Raw genomic sequence first — 16,042 nt, 5'->3', positions numbered from 1 at the left:
CCTGTTCTACGAAATCTGCAGTTCCCCATTTTCAATTCACGAGCGGAAAATACTATGGAGTAGAGTTGTTCGAGGAACAAGGTCCTCATAATAACCCTACTGGTTGTCGGACTTTCTGATTTTAATTCACCGTAATAATGTGCAAAGCCGAATTAGGCACTGTCATTTTGGATACCTATAGCTGGATGAGTATAACGAAAAAAGACCTATCCGAATTCTATCCCCTTTCAGAGACCACAGTATATAAGGGAGGGATGGTAACTTTATCTTCAATGGATTACCACCTGATTCTGTTTCGTTTTATGAATTGGTACTTACAATAATGAGTAGAGAAGAGCACGAACGTGGCTGAATCTATCGAAGTCCATTGTTTGATTCACTGCTACTTGACTATTTCTGACTTCCAAATTGAAAGCCAATATGATATCTAGGCTGGCGCGGAGAAGATAATATGAAGCTAGTAATCAATGAATCTATCGCAAGGTATCCGCCCCTGAAAAACGTGGCTGAATCTATCAAAGTCCATTGTTTGATTTACTGCTACTTGACTATTTCTGGCTTCCAAATTGAAAGCCAATATGATATCTAGGCTGGCGCTGCACGGAGAAGATAATATGAAGCTAGTAATCAATGAATCTATCGCAAGGTATCCGCCCCTGGAATCACCCATATAAAAATTGCTCTCAGAAAACACATAACTCAATTACTTAATTAAAATGCTGGAAAGATAAAGAAAGTTCAATAAATATAGGTGAGGTCGCTGAGCTATACGAGAAAATTGCCTTGGTCTTTTTGTCGTAAAAACACGCTGGACACTTTCTCACATTGATTTCTGTGATTGGAATAATGTTTAAAATGAAAATTTGATGTGTGGAGACCTCGTAAACACGCTGGACACTTTCTCACATTGATTTCTGTGATTGGAATAATGTTTAAAATGAAAATTTGATGTGTGGAGACCTCGTAAAAGTCTCCTTTCGTGCTTTCCCTTGGTGCTCCCTCAAGGAAAAAAGAAAAGCTCCAAAAGTGATTTAAAATCCAGATAAAGAAGGGAAAATTGGGGAATGTTCTGTTTTACTGAGTTGTTACTGACTCATATTTTGAAGACAGTAATCACGAACTACGAATAATCAACAGTATAACATTGTCAATTCGTCATATCTTTTAAGGTGACCGATATAAGTCTCAAGATTCGTAATCAAAAGAGCAATTCGTCAAAGAAGTAATTTGTGCTGTTCCTATAATCAACAGTACAACATTGTCATATCTTTTAAGGTGACCGATATAAGTCTCAAGATTCGTAATCAAAAGCGCAATTCGTCAAAGAAGTAGTTTGTGCTGTTCCTAATATCTCCAAAAAGAGATATAAACTTTACAACTTTTAAACATTATGAGAAAGCATTAAAAAAGCAATAGTTTTCAAGATTTTATTAAGAAAATATCGATCAATATTTTGGAAACTTTTGTTGGTACTTATTCTTTTACTGTCGTGGTCGTTTACGTTTAAGGTGGTATCAGAAAAATAATTATGAATTTCTTATGCTTTCCATTTTATAACTAGGATTTTGAAATAAATCGATTTTCGAAATTTTATAGGTAACAATGTTTCGAAATCTTCTTTGGTTCCTTATCTTCCTCCCTTATCGTTGTATTCATTCAAGCAGGATGAATAATTCTTTGGAATCTTTAGCAACATAGCTCATCTAAGACCTTTGATTTTATACATATTTGGTATACTATCAAAGAAACCCAAAGGTAAGAGTACGAGTAAACCTCGTAAAAGTCTCGTTTCGTGCTTTCCCTTGGTGCTCCCTCAAGGAAAAAAGAAAAGCTCCAAAAGTGATTTGAAATCCAAATAATGAAGGGAAAATTGGGGAATGTTCTGTTTTACTGAGTTGTAACTCATATTTTGAAGACAGTAATCACGAACTACGAATAATCAACAGTACAACATTGTCATATCTTTTAAGGTGACCGATATAAGTCTCAAGATTCGTAATCAAAAGCGCAATTCGTCAAAGAACTAGTTTGTGCTGTTCCTATATCTCCAAAAAGAGATATAAACTTTACAACTTTCGAACATTATGAGAAAGCATTAAAAAAGCAATAGTTTTCAAGATTTTATTAAGAAAATATCGATCAATATTTTGGAAACTTTTGTTGATACTTATTCTTTTACTGTCGTGGTCGTTTACGTTTAAGGTGGTATCAGGAAAATAATTATGAATTTCTTATGCTTTCCATTTTATAACTAGGATTTTGAAATAAATCGATTTTCGAAATTTTATAGGTAACAATGTTTCGAAATCTTCTTTGGTTCCTTATCTTCCTCCCCTTATCGTTGTATTCATTCAAGCAGGATGAATAATTCTTTGGAATCTTTAGCAACATAGCTCATCTAAGACTTTTGATTTTATACATATTTGACTAGCAAAGAAACCCAAAGGTAAGATTGTACGAGTAGGTATCCACAGATAGTAAGTACCTCTCAAGAGTCTGGCTCGGAGACTTGAAGTAGGGAGGAGACCCGCCTGAAATTTCAAAGGTAGAGAGCTTTTGAAATAAATCGATTTTCGAAATTTTATAGGTAACAATGTTTCGAAATCTTCTTTGGTTCCTTATCTTCCTCCCCTTATCGTTGTGTTCATTCAAGCAGGATGAATAATTCTTTGGAATCTTTAGCAACATAGCTCATGTAAGACCTTTGATTTTATACATATTTGGTATACTATCAAAGAAACCCAAAGGTAAGAGTACAAGTAGGTATCCACAGATAGTAAGCCTCTCAAGAGTCTGGCTCGGAGACTTGAAGTAGAGAGGAGACCCGCCTGAAATTTCCCGTGCTAAAGAAATAGCAAAGGCAGAGTGTGGAAGGTATCCCCTCGTACAATATTGTGGCCAAAACCAAATGTCAGCCCAAAGCAATAGCTCTAGCTCTAGAGCTGATTGAGAGGCTGAAGGAAAACTGTTGACCCCGCCTGAATGCGGGAAAAGGCGAAGATAAAAGAAGAGGGGTAAGTACCTCTGAAGCAATACGTCAATTACTAGTCCAAATATCTTGGCATTTACACCGATGTTTACATAAGATATAACATGGGAGGCGAACTATTTCGTATTGCGTGCTATACTCACATGAACCGCAGTGTGACACACGACATATGCTCGTAATACGACATGTGGCACAGTCTCATGTGATAACACATACTTCAAAGTGGTCTGTGTTCGCGTTTTTCTTTTTATCACCACAGGGTTTTATGTCATGTCAACATAAGCCGGGAGAAGACACTTTCCTTATCTGTGAACCGAGCGTGCTGCAAGCGCCACGGAAGAAATTTCGCAGAACACCGAGACTGGCACTGAAAAAACATCCAAGGTGGTTATGTTTAGGGCTTTTGAAAATAGTTCAGGTGGACATTTGAGGAATAAATTCAAATTGTACTAAGCTACAGACCAAGACCAAATATGGATAGACCAAATATGGCTTGGGTGTAGGGTCCAAAGGTCCCATAAGTGTGCTAAGCTTTACGAATCCAAGGACCAAGTTCAAATCTGTTAGTTGGACTAAAGACTACACCAAGTGGAGTATGACATTCCACTCTAAAGCTTATTATATCAACATAATTATGTATAATTTTATGATATTTGTATTGGTATTATCTGTTAAATCTACCTTAACAAATAGGTAATAGGAAGTAAAAAAGTTGAACGCCACAATTGTGGTACCTTCGGGATTTCAAAGAAGGTAAAAAATTCACGTTAACTCCAATATCTATTATTAAAAATACCTGTGGCCAAGTTCATTTTCGTGAGAATTCCCCGTCGAATAAATTTCAGGTATGTTGTTCTTCCGATGAAAAGTTCAGATAAGATCCGAACATCGGAGAGGGGGGCGTTGTAAAAAGACTGTCACGTAAGGTTTGGTGAGAATCCGCCACGGAAGAAATTTCGCAGAACACCGAGACTGGCACTGAAAAAACATCCAAGGTGGTTATGTTTAGGGCTTTTGAAAATAGTTCAAGTGGAGATTTGAGGAATAAATTCAAATTGTACTAAGCTACAGACCAAGACCAAATATGGCTTGGGTGTAGGGTCCAAAGATCCCATAAGTGTGCTAAGCTTCACGAATCCAAGGACCAAGTTCAAATCTGTTAGTTGGACTAAAGATTACACCAAGTGGATTATGACATTCCACTCTAAAGCTTATTATATCGACATAATTATGTATAATTTTATGATATTTGTATTGGTATTATCTGTTAAATCTACCTTTACAAATAGGTAATAGGAAGTAGAAAAGTTGAACGCCACAATTGTGGTTCCTTCGGGATTTCAAAGAAGGTAAAAAATTCACGTTAACTCCAATATCTATTATTCAAAATACCTGTGGCCAAGTTCATTTTCGTGAGAATTCCCCGTCGAATAAATTTCAGGTATGTTGTTCGTCCGATGAAAAGTTCAGATAAGATCCGAAATTCGGAGAGGGGGGCGTTGTAAAAAGACCGTCACGTAAGGTTTGGTGAGAATTAAGCAAGCACGTTATGCTGTGGATGGAGAGCTGAAATATTTCAGCAGAAATGAGTGAGACTTCCGTCAAAAGTTAGGAAGGCAACACCTCAAAGAACTGGAAGGACCTCTAAAAAAAAAGAAGAAAATGTCTCTTTCCAAATCCAATAAAAGATGAAGAATTCCAAAAAAATATTTTAGTCGAATAAAGTCAAAAACACTTGAGTCAGTCAGAAAAAGCAAAAACTTTTCGCACATCCATTAATTTTATCTGTGATTTGGACACATCCACTAAAATGTCTTCATCAAATCTTGAAATTTATCAAGAAGGTGATGGTATTCTTTTATGCCTTTAAAAGAGATCGACCATTTTCAACAGGATGGGCCCCATTATCATTTCTACCACTTTTCTGTTGGCAAGACGATGAATTATTCAAATATTTGACTCATGTAATGATGTGTATCATGTAGCATGAGATATGGGATAGGAGAACATCGTATAGCTCACATTATTACGAAAACGACTCTTCAATGGAGTTTAAGTACAGAAAAAACACGAGATTTTTAGGAGCTGGGTTCCACAGTCATATCTTGCAAATTTGGATGTATTATATTATATCACATGTACATAATGTAGCATGAGATATGGGATAGGAGAACATCGTATAGCTCACATTATTACGAAAACGACTCTTCAATGGAGTTTAAGTACAGAAAAAACACGAGATTTTTAGGAGCTGGGTTCCACAGTCATATCTTGCAAATTTTTATATATTATATTATATCACATGTACGAGTAAGTACTATTATTGTGATCAAATCCTCATATTAGGTAGGTACGTATATTGAGGGCAGAATTCCATACCTCGGCTTTGATTAACCCCCCCCCTCCCCTTCTGTTTACTAGGCGAGCGTCAGGTACACCACCAAGGCAAGTAAGATACTGTCATAGGAATGCAATTTGGTACAAATACATCGCCAGCAGTAGAGAGTTCCACTTCAAGATTCAAGATCATTCCTAAAGGTGTGTCCACACCTCCACACCACATATAGTCGACGGCCGTTGATCAATCATCAATTGATGTCAATTTATTGTGTCGGGCCCGTCGACCATGTGTGGACACACCTCAAGACAACACTTTGGGTTCTCCCCGTTTTAAAACTCTTGCAGGACCGAACAGTCCAGGATAGATGATGGCATTACATGGAAACCCGGCGGTCTGATAAGGAAAAAGTCTAAACGTTGCGTGTCAGTCATCGGTTACTCGAGTACATCAGAACTTGTTGCTTCGTTTCGTGTAAGACCCCCTCCTCAAATGTGTCTCTATGCCCCTCGAATTACTTATCCTATCTATGCCCCTCAAAATCACCTATCCTAAACTCTCCCTCTTTTACAACAGAACAGAAAGTAAACATTGGATGTATACCCCCGATTATTCCCTTCGACAGAAAAAACACGAGATTTTTAGGAGCTGGGTTCCACAGTCATATCTTGCAAATTTGGATGTATTATATTATATCACATGTACATAAGTACTATTATTGTGATCAAATCCTCATATTAGGTAGGTACGTATATTGAGGGCAAAGTTCCATACCTCGGCTTTGATTAACCCCCCCCTTCTATTTACTAGGCGAGCGTCAGGTACACCACCAAGGCAGGTAAGATACTGTCAAAGGAATGCAATTTGGTACAAATGCATCGCCAGCAGTAGAGAGTTCCCCTTCAAGATTCAAGATCATTCCTAAAGGTGTGTCCACATATAGTCGACTGCCGTTGATCAACCGATCGATGTCAATTTATTGTGTCGGGCCCGTCGACTATGTGTGGACATACCTCAAGACAAAAGACAACACTTTGGGTTCTCGTTGATTAACCCCCCCCCCTCTTCTGTTTACTAGGCGAGCGTCAGGTACACCACCAAGGCAGGTAAGATACTGTCATAGGAATGCAATTTGGTACACATGCATTGCCAGCAGTAGAGAGTTCCCCTTCAAGATTTATTGTGTCGGGCCCGTCGACCATGTGTGGACAACTGGACACACCTCAAGACAACACTTTGGGTTCTCCCCGTTTTAAACGCTTGCAGGACCGAACAGTCCAGGATAGATGATGGCATTACATGGAAACCCGGCGGTCTGATAAGGAAAAAGTCTAAACGTTGCGTGTCAGTCATCGGTTACTCGAGTACATCAGAACTTGTTGCTTCGTTTCGTGTAAGACCCCCTCCTCAAATGTGTCTCTATGCCCCTCGAATTACTTATCCTATCTATGCCCCTCGAAATCACCTATCCTAAACTCTCCCTCTTTTACAACAGTACAGAAAGTAAACATTGAATGTATACCCCCGATTATTCCCTTCACCCTGCGTTTAATTTACTCTTTTATTACTCAGGTGTAATGGGAATAACAATAATTAAGATACCTCGTTGTTTTGATGTGTAATTACTTCAATTATTGTGATGAAAGGTATTGGTTATCGCCCCAATCGAAGATAATAGTCGCTGCGGCAGTAGGTATTTTGCTAATTTTATTGTTAGGTTTTTTTTTATAATTCGGAAATTTTCAATGAAAATGGTCTTTTTCTTAATCTTGTAAGAAGTCCAAGTTGGTTATTTTACGGAGCTTGGATTAGGCATTTTTATATTACCCAAGTCCACAATAAGAAACATTTTCCTAGTCTCATTGAATTTCATCTAGCTTTAATATAAAAGTTCGTTACAAAATCACCAATGTGACGGTCCCATTGTTTAATATAAGACTAGTAACTACACCTAGATCGCATAGAATATTGTCATCTTCAGTAACGTTTCAGTATGTATGGTTGTATGTTATAATTGGACGCGGCACATAAGGGATCAGGAAGAGACCGCCTTAACATAATAATGCTATAATTGGATAATCAACTCAAAGTGAAATCAGTTGCAGTGCTGCGTCATGGTTTTTGTGTGGTTACTGTGATCTGAAAATCTTGAATATTTGAATGTGAACAAACGACACACGATAGGATATTGGTGATTCCTTTTTGTTTTCAAGAAAGGGTAGGTAGTAGAATCTCTTTTATTTTAACAGTCTCTCTAGTTGAGTGACCACATTTGGTTTCGTCCGTACGTACATGTTTCTGTATGGTACATTAAACCACATACAGACACACGTCTGAAGGACTGCTTGTGGTCATCTCTGGGTCAAAGTTCCCCACTCTAGACTACGGTGTGCTGGTCATACTAGGTTAACATAGTTTCGACTGTGACCTTTACCTTTAATCTAGATAGGTGTTACCATTAATAAATGCTGAACCTTCCTACCAGAAAGTCTCATCCTGGCAGTTGGTCAATTCTGAGTTTCTTCTCTATTTAGAACACGGAAAGTATAACGCAGAGTAAAACCGGTAACCAGTAAAAAGTTCTGAGTTCTGATGTTATTTTTCAAGCTGTGTCCACACATAGTCGTAGGGGGCACGGTTGGTCCAGTGGTAGCGCGCTTGCTTGCCATGCAGAAGGTCCCGGGTTCGAATCCCACCATCGACAAAAGTTTGTACTCGTTTTTCGATTGCAAATATTTCAACGGGTTACTTTCTGGTGTTCTCGTGTTGAGCCAGCACCTAAATGGGAAGTATTGTGTCTCTTCTCGCCCATCTGATGAGAGGCATACTACGGGATGGGCATGCTACGACACAGGCCACATGCGTCTAATGTAGCAGTTGTTTCATTGCTACGAAATAAAAACGGCGGTGGAACACTCATCTTAAAAAAAAGAGCATAAAATTAGATAGAAGTAGGCTCCTAACGAGAGCATGGGTAGACTCGAAAATCCTACACGATATATGCTAAGAAAAATATTGAGCTCATCAAAATTAAGAAAATTCGAAACCAATAAAATTAAAATTTGTAGAATTATCACACTAGTTACGATTAACAAGAAGAGGTTTATGAAAATGGAGTATGTTCCCAGAAAGGCAAACAGAAGGAGTGGGAGAGAAAGAGAGGAGAGAGAGAGAGAGAAGAAGAAGGTAGAAAGATATGCAAAAATAAAGAGAAAGAAGTGAGGAGAAAGAGAAAGAAAGGAAGGGGAGAAAGGAGAGGTCAATAAAGAGTAAATTGACATTTCAGTTAAGTGAACATCTTCACTGGAAAACCTAATCATTGTTGGAAACAAAGAAACTGCCGTCAGGGATTTTCCTACAAGTTGTTTTCTTTCTAACAATACTCTTCCTTACTCCCTCCTCACTCGGAGTTTAAATGAGCTTTGAACAGTAGAGTGAATCTTTCACCTCAGAGTTGAAGATTTTGTACTTCGTAGGATTCACTCAAAGACAAGATTCAACTAAGGACAAAAGGAAATGAGCCAAATTTGAAGAACCGATATAGAAATCAGTGAATAGGTATGTATCCTCTTCGTCTGTTGCCTTCTCTAAGGCGGGTAAGTTTGGTAACGGATGCAATATTCTTGAGTAACCTTTAACAACAACTCTTGGCCCCTAAGCCCTAACCCACTTTTGTAAAGATAAACAAAAGAAACAAACAAACAAACTGTTTAGAAATTACATCGCTTGAACTTCTGATCTTGGAAGTAAAAGCGAGATAAAGTGATAAATCTCTTCGAGTAAGCAAAGTGCTTTCTTGATCGGATTGACCAAAGAAAACCTTCTCAGCACAATGAATATTCCAAGTTCTTGTGAGCATGTTTACAGAAAACTTTCATTAATACAATTAAACTGTCACTTACATGTGAATTTATTAGCCGGACTTGTCTTGTCCAGGGAATCTATAGTGACCAACCCCTCTCCCTCTCTGAATCCCAAGTTGTATAGAAAGTTACTGTTTAATATTCATCCCTTTCTAATACGATAGCTTCTTCGCTTACCCAGGGGTAACTTTGTAACTTGAGAACTTTGAAGAGACTCAAATCTTGAAAGTTGCGTCTGGCTTCTAAGAGAGGGCTCATGATCACACCTACTTACCAAGCCCCGGGAGCGCGCAGCGCGATGCTTACGGTTAGAATTTCTTACGGAATAATTTAGTGCTCGTGTAGCACCTACGGAGATTTCCCGTTGGCACTTTTTCCAAATTACCTGATTGTGTTCTCGTCCCATCTATCGATACTAGACTATCATCCAATGCATTAGGAGGGTGTGATCAGTTGTTTGGACGTCTTGGAGTCAACTTTGGGATCTTCGTCCTCAGGAACTTCGGCTCTCTAGAACAGAATAAAATCAACGGGGGTGAAAAATATGGCTTGGAACAAGGTCTTGAGCCAGAAGTATGTGTCACAAGGTGATCTGAATTGAGGAGATATACATGGCATATTTATGACGAAATCAAAAGGCCTCATCTAGTTGTGAAGAGTGCGTTGGAGATTTCATCCCGAAAGATGGATGGATTCCCATTTCTTATGAACGTGAAGAGGTTACAAAAGTAGATTGAAAAGAAAGGAAAGATCCCCCCTAAGTGGTCGGTGGGGGTGGAGGGATAAGGAAGAACACAAAGTTTACATATGAATGAACTTCAGGTGGGTGGAGGGGGGGACACTAATTCGGACCCCTGGGGGAGTGTCAGATCTTATTAGACTTTAGTCAAACGTTCGACTCTTTAGCATGGAAAGATGTTTTCCTTTATGTGAAAATACGTAACTTTTCCTAATCTCTGGTCATTTCGGAGTTTTGTTTAAGAGACTTACGGGTGGGAGATGAAAATTTTCGTCCATTGCAAATTCATGATTGAAGACTGACAATTTTGAATTTTATTTCATAATTGTAAGACTCATGATACGTATGACAAGTGAGTTCGTACTTGAGGATCAATTACATTGTTGGCCAATGAAAAACTAGAGGAGAACTCAAGTTCGTCAATTAGGTATGGCCGATTGGCCACCTATCAATAATGTTGAGCCTGTGTTCATATTATTTGCAACATATTGCAGGTGTACTTCTAGAAGAGCTCTTATTTTGGCCACCAATAGGACTAAAGCTAAAATATCGTTCCGACTATACATAGTAGTTTTGTTTGTAGTACTAAGTCAGAGAAGGATTTCAAGGAAAACCGTTTACTGTATCAACTTAATTATTACCTTTTGAAACATAAAACCATCAAACAAAAAGACAACAGCGTAATCTTCTTTCTATCGCTTTTAGGAGTTTTATCTCCACTAATATCAGTGAAAGAGTCAGTTCTTTCGTGTTTGTTTAAAATGATGAAAGTTGGTTGATATGCACCTCACGGAAAGTTTGTGCTCTTCCGATGCCCTCCCGTTTATCAGACGAGTGCCCACTACACCACCGAGCAGGTAATAGCTTCTCCTTCTGAAAATCTCACGACGCACCACTGCCCCTTTTATTACTCAGGTGTAATGGTAATAACAATAATTAAGATACCTCGTTGTTTTGATGTGTAATTACTTCAATTATTGTGATAAAAGGTATTGGTTATCGCCCCAATCGAAGATACTAGTCGCTGCGGCAGTAGGTATTTTGCTAATTTTATTGTTGTTAGGATATTCCTTTTTTTTCTTCGGAAAATTCGGAAATTTTCAATGAAAATGGTCTTTTTCTTAATCTTGTAAGAAGTCCATGTTGGTTATTACGGAGCTTGGATTAGGCATTTTTATATTACCCAAGTCCACAATAAGAAACATTTTCCTAGTCTCATTGAATTTTATCTAGCTTTAATATAAAAGTTCGTTACAAAATCACCAATGTGACGGTCCCATTGTTTAATATAAGACTAGTAACTACACCTAGATCGCATAGAATATTGTCATCTTCAGTAACGTTTCAGTATGTATGGTATAATTGGACGCGGCACATAAGGGATCAGGAAGAGACCGCCTTAACATAATAATGCTATAATTGGATAATCAACTCAAAGTGAAATCAGTTGCAGAGCTGTGTCATGGTTTTTGTGTGGTTACTGTGATCTGAAAATCTTGAATATTTGAATGTGACCAAACGACACACGATAGGATATTGGTGATTTCTTTTTGTTTTCAAAAAAGGGTAGTAGAATCTCTTTTATTTTAATAGTCTCTCTAGTTGAGTGACCACATTTGGTTTCGTCCGTACGTACATGTTTCTGTATGGTAAATTAAACCACATACAGACACACGTCTGAAGGACTGCTTGTGGTCATCTCTGGGTCAAAGTTCCCCACTCTCGACTACGGTGTGCTGGTCATGCTAGGTTAATTATTTTGAAGTCAGGAGTGTATTAGAAGTCTATCAGTCTCGTAATTAACAACCTATTTTACCTCATTATTTACTCCTCGGGCGTGACCAACATCTTTTAACCGTCAAAATCTCCAGTGTCCTTGACTTCAAAACATGCTTAATATCTAAATCAAGAGCATAAAATTAGATAGAAGTAGGCTCCTAAAGAGAGCATGGGTAGACTCGCACTCCTCGGGCGTGACCAACATCTTTTAACCGTCAAAATCTCCAGTGTCCTTGACTTCAAAACATGCTTAATATCTAAATCAAGAGCACGGTTGTAGATAGAAGTAGGCTCTTAACGAGAGCATGGGTAGACTCGAAAATCCTACACGATATATGCTAAGAAAAATATTGAGCTCATCAAAATTAAGAAAATTCGAAACCAATAAAATTAAAATTTGTAGAATTATCACACTAGTTACGATTAACAAGAAGAGGTTTATGAAAATGGAGTATGTTCCCAGAAAGGCAAACAGAAGGAGTGGGAGAGAAAGAGAGGAGAGAGAGAGAGAGAGAGAGAGAGAGAGAAGAAGAAGGTAGAAAGATATGCAAAAATAAAGAGAAAGAAGTGAGGAGAAAGAGAAAGAAAGGAAGGGGAGAAAGGAGAGGTCAATAAAGAGTAAATTGACATTTCAGTTAAGTGAACATCTTCACTGGAAAACCTAATCATTGTTGGAAACAAAGAAACTGCCGTCAGGGATTTTCCTACAAGTTGTTTTCTTTCTAACAATACTCTTCCTTACTCCCTCCTCACTCGGAGTTTAAATGAGCTTTGAACAGTAGAGTGAATCTTTCACCTCAGAGTTGAAGATTTTGTACTTCGTAGGATTCACTCAAAGACAAGATTCAACTAAGGACAAAAGGAAATGAGCCAAATTTGAAGAACCGATATAGAAATCAGTGAATAGGTATGTATCCTCTTCGTCTGTTCCCTTCTCTAAGGCGGGTAAGTTTGGTAATGGATGCAATATTCTTGAGTAACCTTTTTAACAACAACTCTTGGCCCCTAAGCCCTAACCCACTTTTGTAAAGATAAACAAAAGAAACAAACAAACAAACTGTTCAGAAATTACATCACTTGAACTTCTGGCCTTGGAAGTAAAAGCGAGATAAAGTGATAAATCTCTTCGAGTAAGCAAAGTGCTTTCTTGATCGGATTGACCAAAGAAAACCTTCTCAGCACAATGAATATTCCAAGTTCTTGTGAACATGTTTACAGAAAACTTTCATTAATACAATTAAACTGTCACTTACATGTGACTTTATTAGCCGGACTTGTCTTGTCCAGGGAATCTATAGTGACCAACCTCCCCTTCTCAGCACAATGAATATTCCAAGTTCTTGTGAACATGTTTACAGAAAACTTTCATTAATACAATTAAACTGTCACTTACATGTGAATTTATTAGTCGGACTTGTCTTGTCCAGGGAATCTATAGTGACCAACCCCCCTCTCTCTCTGAATCCCAAGTTCTATAGAAAGTTACTGTTTAATATTCATCCCTTTCTAATACGATGCCTTCTTCGCTTTCCGAGGGGTAACTTTGTTAACTTAAGAACTTTCAAGAGACTCAAATTTTGAAAGTTGCGTCTGGCGTCTAATAGAGGCTCATGATCACACCTACATACCAAAAATTAGATCGATTCTAGAATGTAATAATCTCACCTTTAAAGATACCTTACAGTGCTTACCTTTACGGTTAGAATTTCTTACCGAATAATTTAGTGCACGTGTAGCACCTACGGAGATTTCTTGTTGACGCTTTTTCCAAATTACCTGATTTTGTTCTCGTCCCATCTATCGATACTAGACTATCATCCAATGCATTCCCCCTCTCTCTGAATCCCAAGTTCTATAGAAAGTTACTGTTTAATATTCATCCCTTTCTAATACGATGCCTTCTTCGCTTTCCGAGGGTTAACTTTGTTAACTTTTAAACTTAAGAACTTTCAAGAGACTCAAATTTTGAAAGTTGCGTCTGGCGTCTAATAGAGGCTCATGAATTCATGATCACACCTACATACCAAAAATCGATTCTAGAACGTAATAATCTCACCCTTAAAGATACCTTACAGCGCTTACCTTTACGGTTAGAATTTCTTACGGAATAATTTAGTGCACGTGTAGCACCTACGGAGATTTCTTGTTGACGCTTTTTCCAAATTACCTGATTGTGTTCTCGTCCCATCTATCGATACTAGACTATCATCCAATGCATTAGGAGGGTGTGATCAGTTGTTTGGACGTCTTGGAGTCAACTTTGGGATCTTCGTCCTCAGGAACTTCGGCTCTCTAGAACAGAATAAAATCAACGGGGGTGAAAAATATGGCTTGGAACAAGGTCTTGAGCCAGAAGTATGTGTCGACGCGGCACATAAGGGATCAGGAAGAGACCGCCTTAACATAATAATGCTATAATTGGATAATCAACTCAAAGTTAAATCAGTTGCAGAGCTGCGTCATGGTTTTTGTGTGGTTACTGTGATCTGAAAATCTTGAATATTTGAATGTGACCAAACGACACACGATAGGATATTGGTGATTTCTTTTTGTTTTCAAGAAAGGGTAGGCAGTAGAATCTCTTTTATTTTAACAGTCTCTCTAGTTGAGTGACCACATTTGGTTTCGTCCGTACGTACATGTTTCTGTATGGTAAATTAAACCACATACAGACACACGTCTGAAGGACTGCTTGTGGTCATCTCTGGGTCAAAGTTCCCCACTCTTGACTACGGTGTGCTGGTTAGGGTGGAGTGAAACTATAGGGATGGAAATTTTTTTCGAATTTCGAAACGCCTGATATGTCAAAAGTTTGAGGAGATTTACATGGCATATTTATGACAAAATCAAAAGGCCTCATCTAGTTGTGAAGAGTACGTTGGAGATTTCATCCCGAAAGATGGATGGATTTCCATTTCTTATGAACGTGAAGAGGTTACAAAAGTAGATTGAAAAGAAAGGAAAGATCCCCCCTTAGTGGTCGGTGAGGGTGGAGGGATAAGTATGTGTCACAAGGTGATCTGAATTGAGGAGATTTACATGGCATATTTATGACAAAATCAAAAGGCCTCATCTAGTTGTGAAGAGTGCGTTGGAGATTTCATCCCGAAAGATGGATGGATTCCTCCTCACTCGGAGTTTAAATGAGCTTTGAACAGTAGAGTGAATCTTTCACCTCAGAGTTGAAGATTTTGTACTTCGTAGGATTCACTGATTCACTCAAAGACATGTTTCAACTAAGGACAAAAGGAGATGAGCCAAATTTGAAGAACGTAAAACGATATAGAAATCAGTGAATAGGTATGTATCCTCTTCGTCTGTTGCCTTCTCTAAGGCGGGTAAGTTTGGTAACGGATGCAATATTCTTGAGTAACCTTTAACAACAACTCTTGGCCCCTAAGCCCTAACCCACTTTTGTAAAGATAAACAAAAGAAACAAACAAACAAACTGTTTAGAAATTACATCGCTTGAACTTCTGATCTTGGAAGTAAAAGCGAGATAAAGTGATAAATCTCTTCGAGTAAGCAAAGTGCTTTCTTGATCGGATTGACCAAAGAAAACCTTCTCAGCACAATGAATATTCCAAGTTCTTGTGAGCATGTTTACAGAAAACTTTCATTAATACAATTAAACTGTCACTTACATGTGAATTTATTAGCCGGACTTGTCTTGTCCAGGGAATCTATAGTGACCAACCCCTCTCCCTCTCTGAATCCCAAGTTGTATAGAAAGTTACTGTTTAATATTCATCCCTTTCTAATACGATAGCTTCTTCGCTTACCCAGGGGTAACTTTGTAACTTGAGAACTTTGAAGAGACTCAAATCTTGAAAGTTGCGTCTGGCTTCTAAGAGAGGGCTCATGATCACACCTACTTACCAAGCCCCGGGAGCGCGCAGCGCGATGCTTACGGTTAGAATTTCTTACGGAATAATTTAGTGCTCGTGTAGCACCTACGGAGATTTCCCGTTGGCACTTTTTCCAAATTACCTGATTGTGTTCTCGTCCCATCTATTGATACTAGATTTTATGGCATCTCTACAGAATTACCTTGGAATTTAATAAAAAATATTGGAAAATAAGAATTCCAACCAGGGACTTAATCATGATGGGGTCCAGGGTATTATCAAAAATATCTCCTGACCAGCACCCAAACGGTAAATTATCGAAAGAAGGAAAAGATTTGTGAAGTCAAACTAAGTAAACGCCATTGAAATTGACATGTGTATAAGTATAACTGGAAAAAAATAATCTTGGACACTTCTACAAACGAAAAGAAAGGAACGATTACCACGATTAATGCAAACATTAAGAGGGGGCATTATCCAATAAAA

At 38.2% G+C, this 16,042-nt stretch overlaps 1 long non-coding RNA gene across 1 annotated transcript; it reads right to left on the bottom strand.

Annotated features, from left to right (window-relative positions):
• Positions 1–515: 515 nt before the first annotated feature.
• LOC113466021 lies at positions 516–9,694 on the bottom strand. Its single transcript, XR_003390564.1, has 3 exons — positions 9,576–9,694; positions 3,133–3,356; positions 516–656 (listed from the first exon to the last, which is right to left on the bottom strand). It is a non-coding gene; the product is annotated as an uncharacterized LOC113466021 (long non-coding RNA).
• Between the last annotated feature and the right edge of the window lie 6,348 nt (positions 9,695–16,042).

The sequence above is a fragment of the Diaphorina citri genome, unplaced genomic scaffold, assembly GCF_000475195.1.
Source record: "Diaphorina citri unplaced genomic scaffold, Diaci psyllid genome assembly version 1.1 scaffold199, whole genome shotgun sequence".
Lineage (NCBI taxonomy): Eukaryota > Metazoa > Arthropoda > Insecta > Hemiptera > Psyllidae > Diaphorina > Diaphorina citri.
The sequence above is the reverse complement of the archived record's forward strand: the minus strand, read 5'-3'. Positions and strand labels throughout refer to the sequence as shown.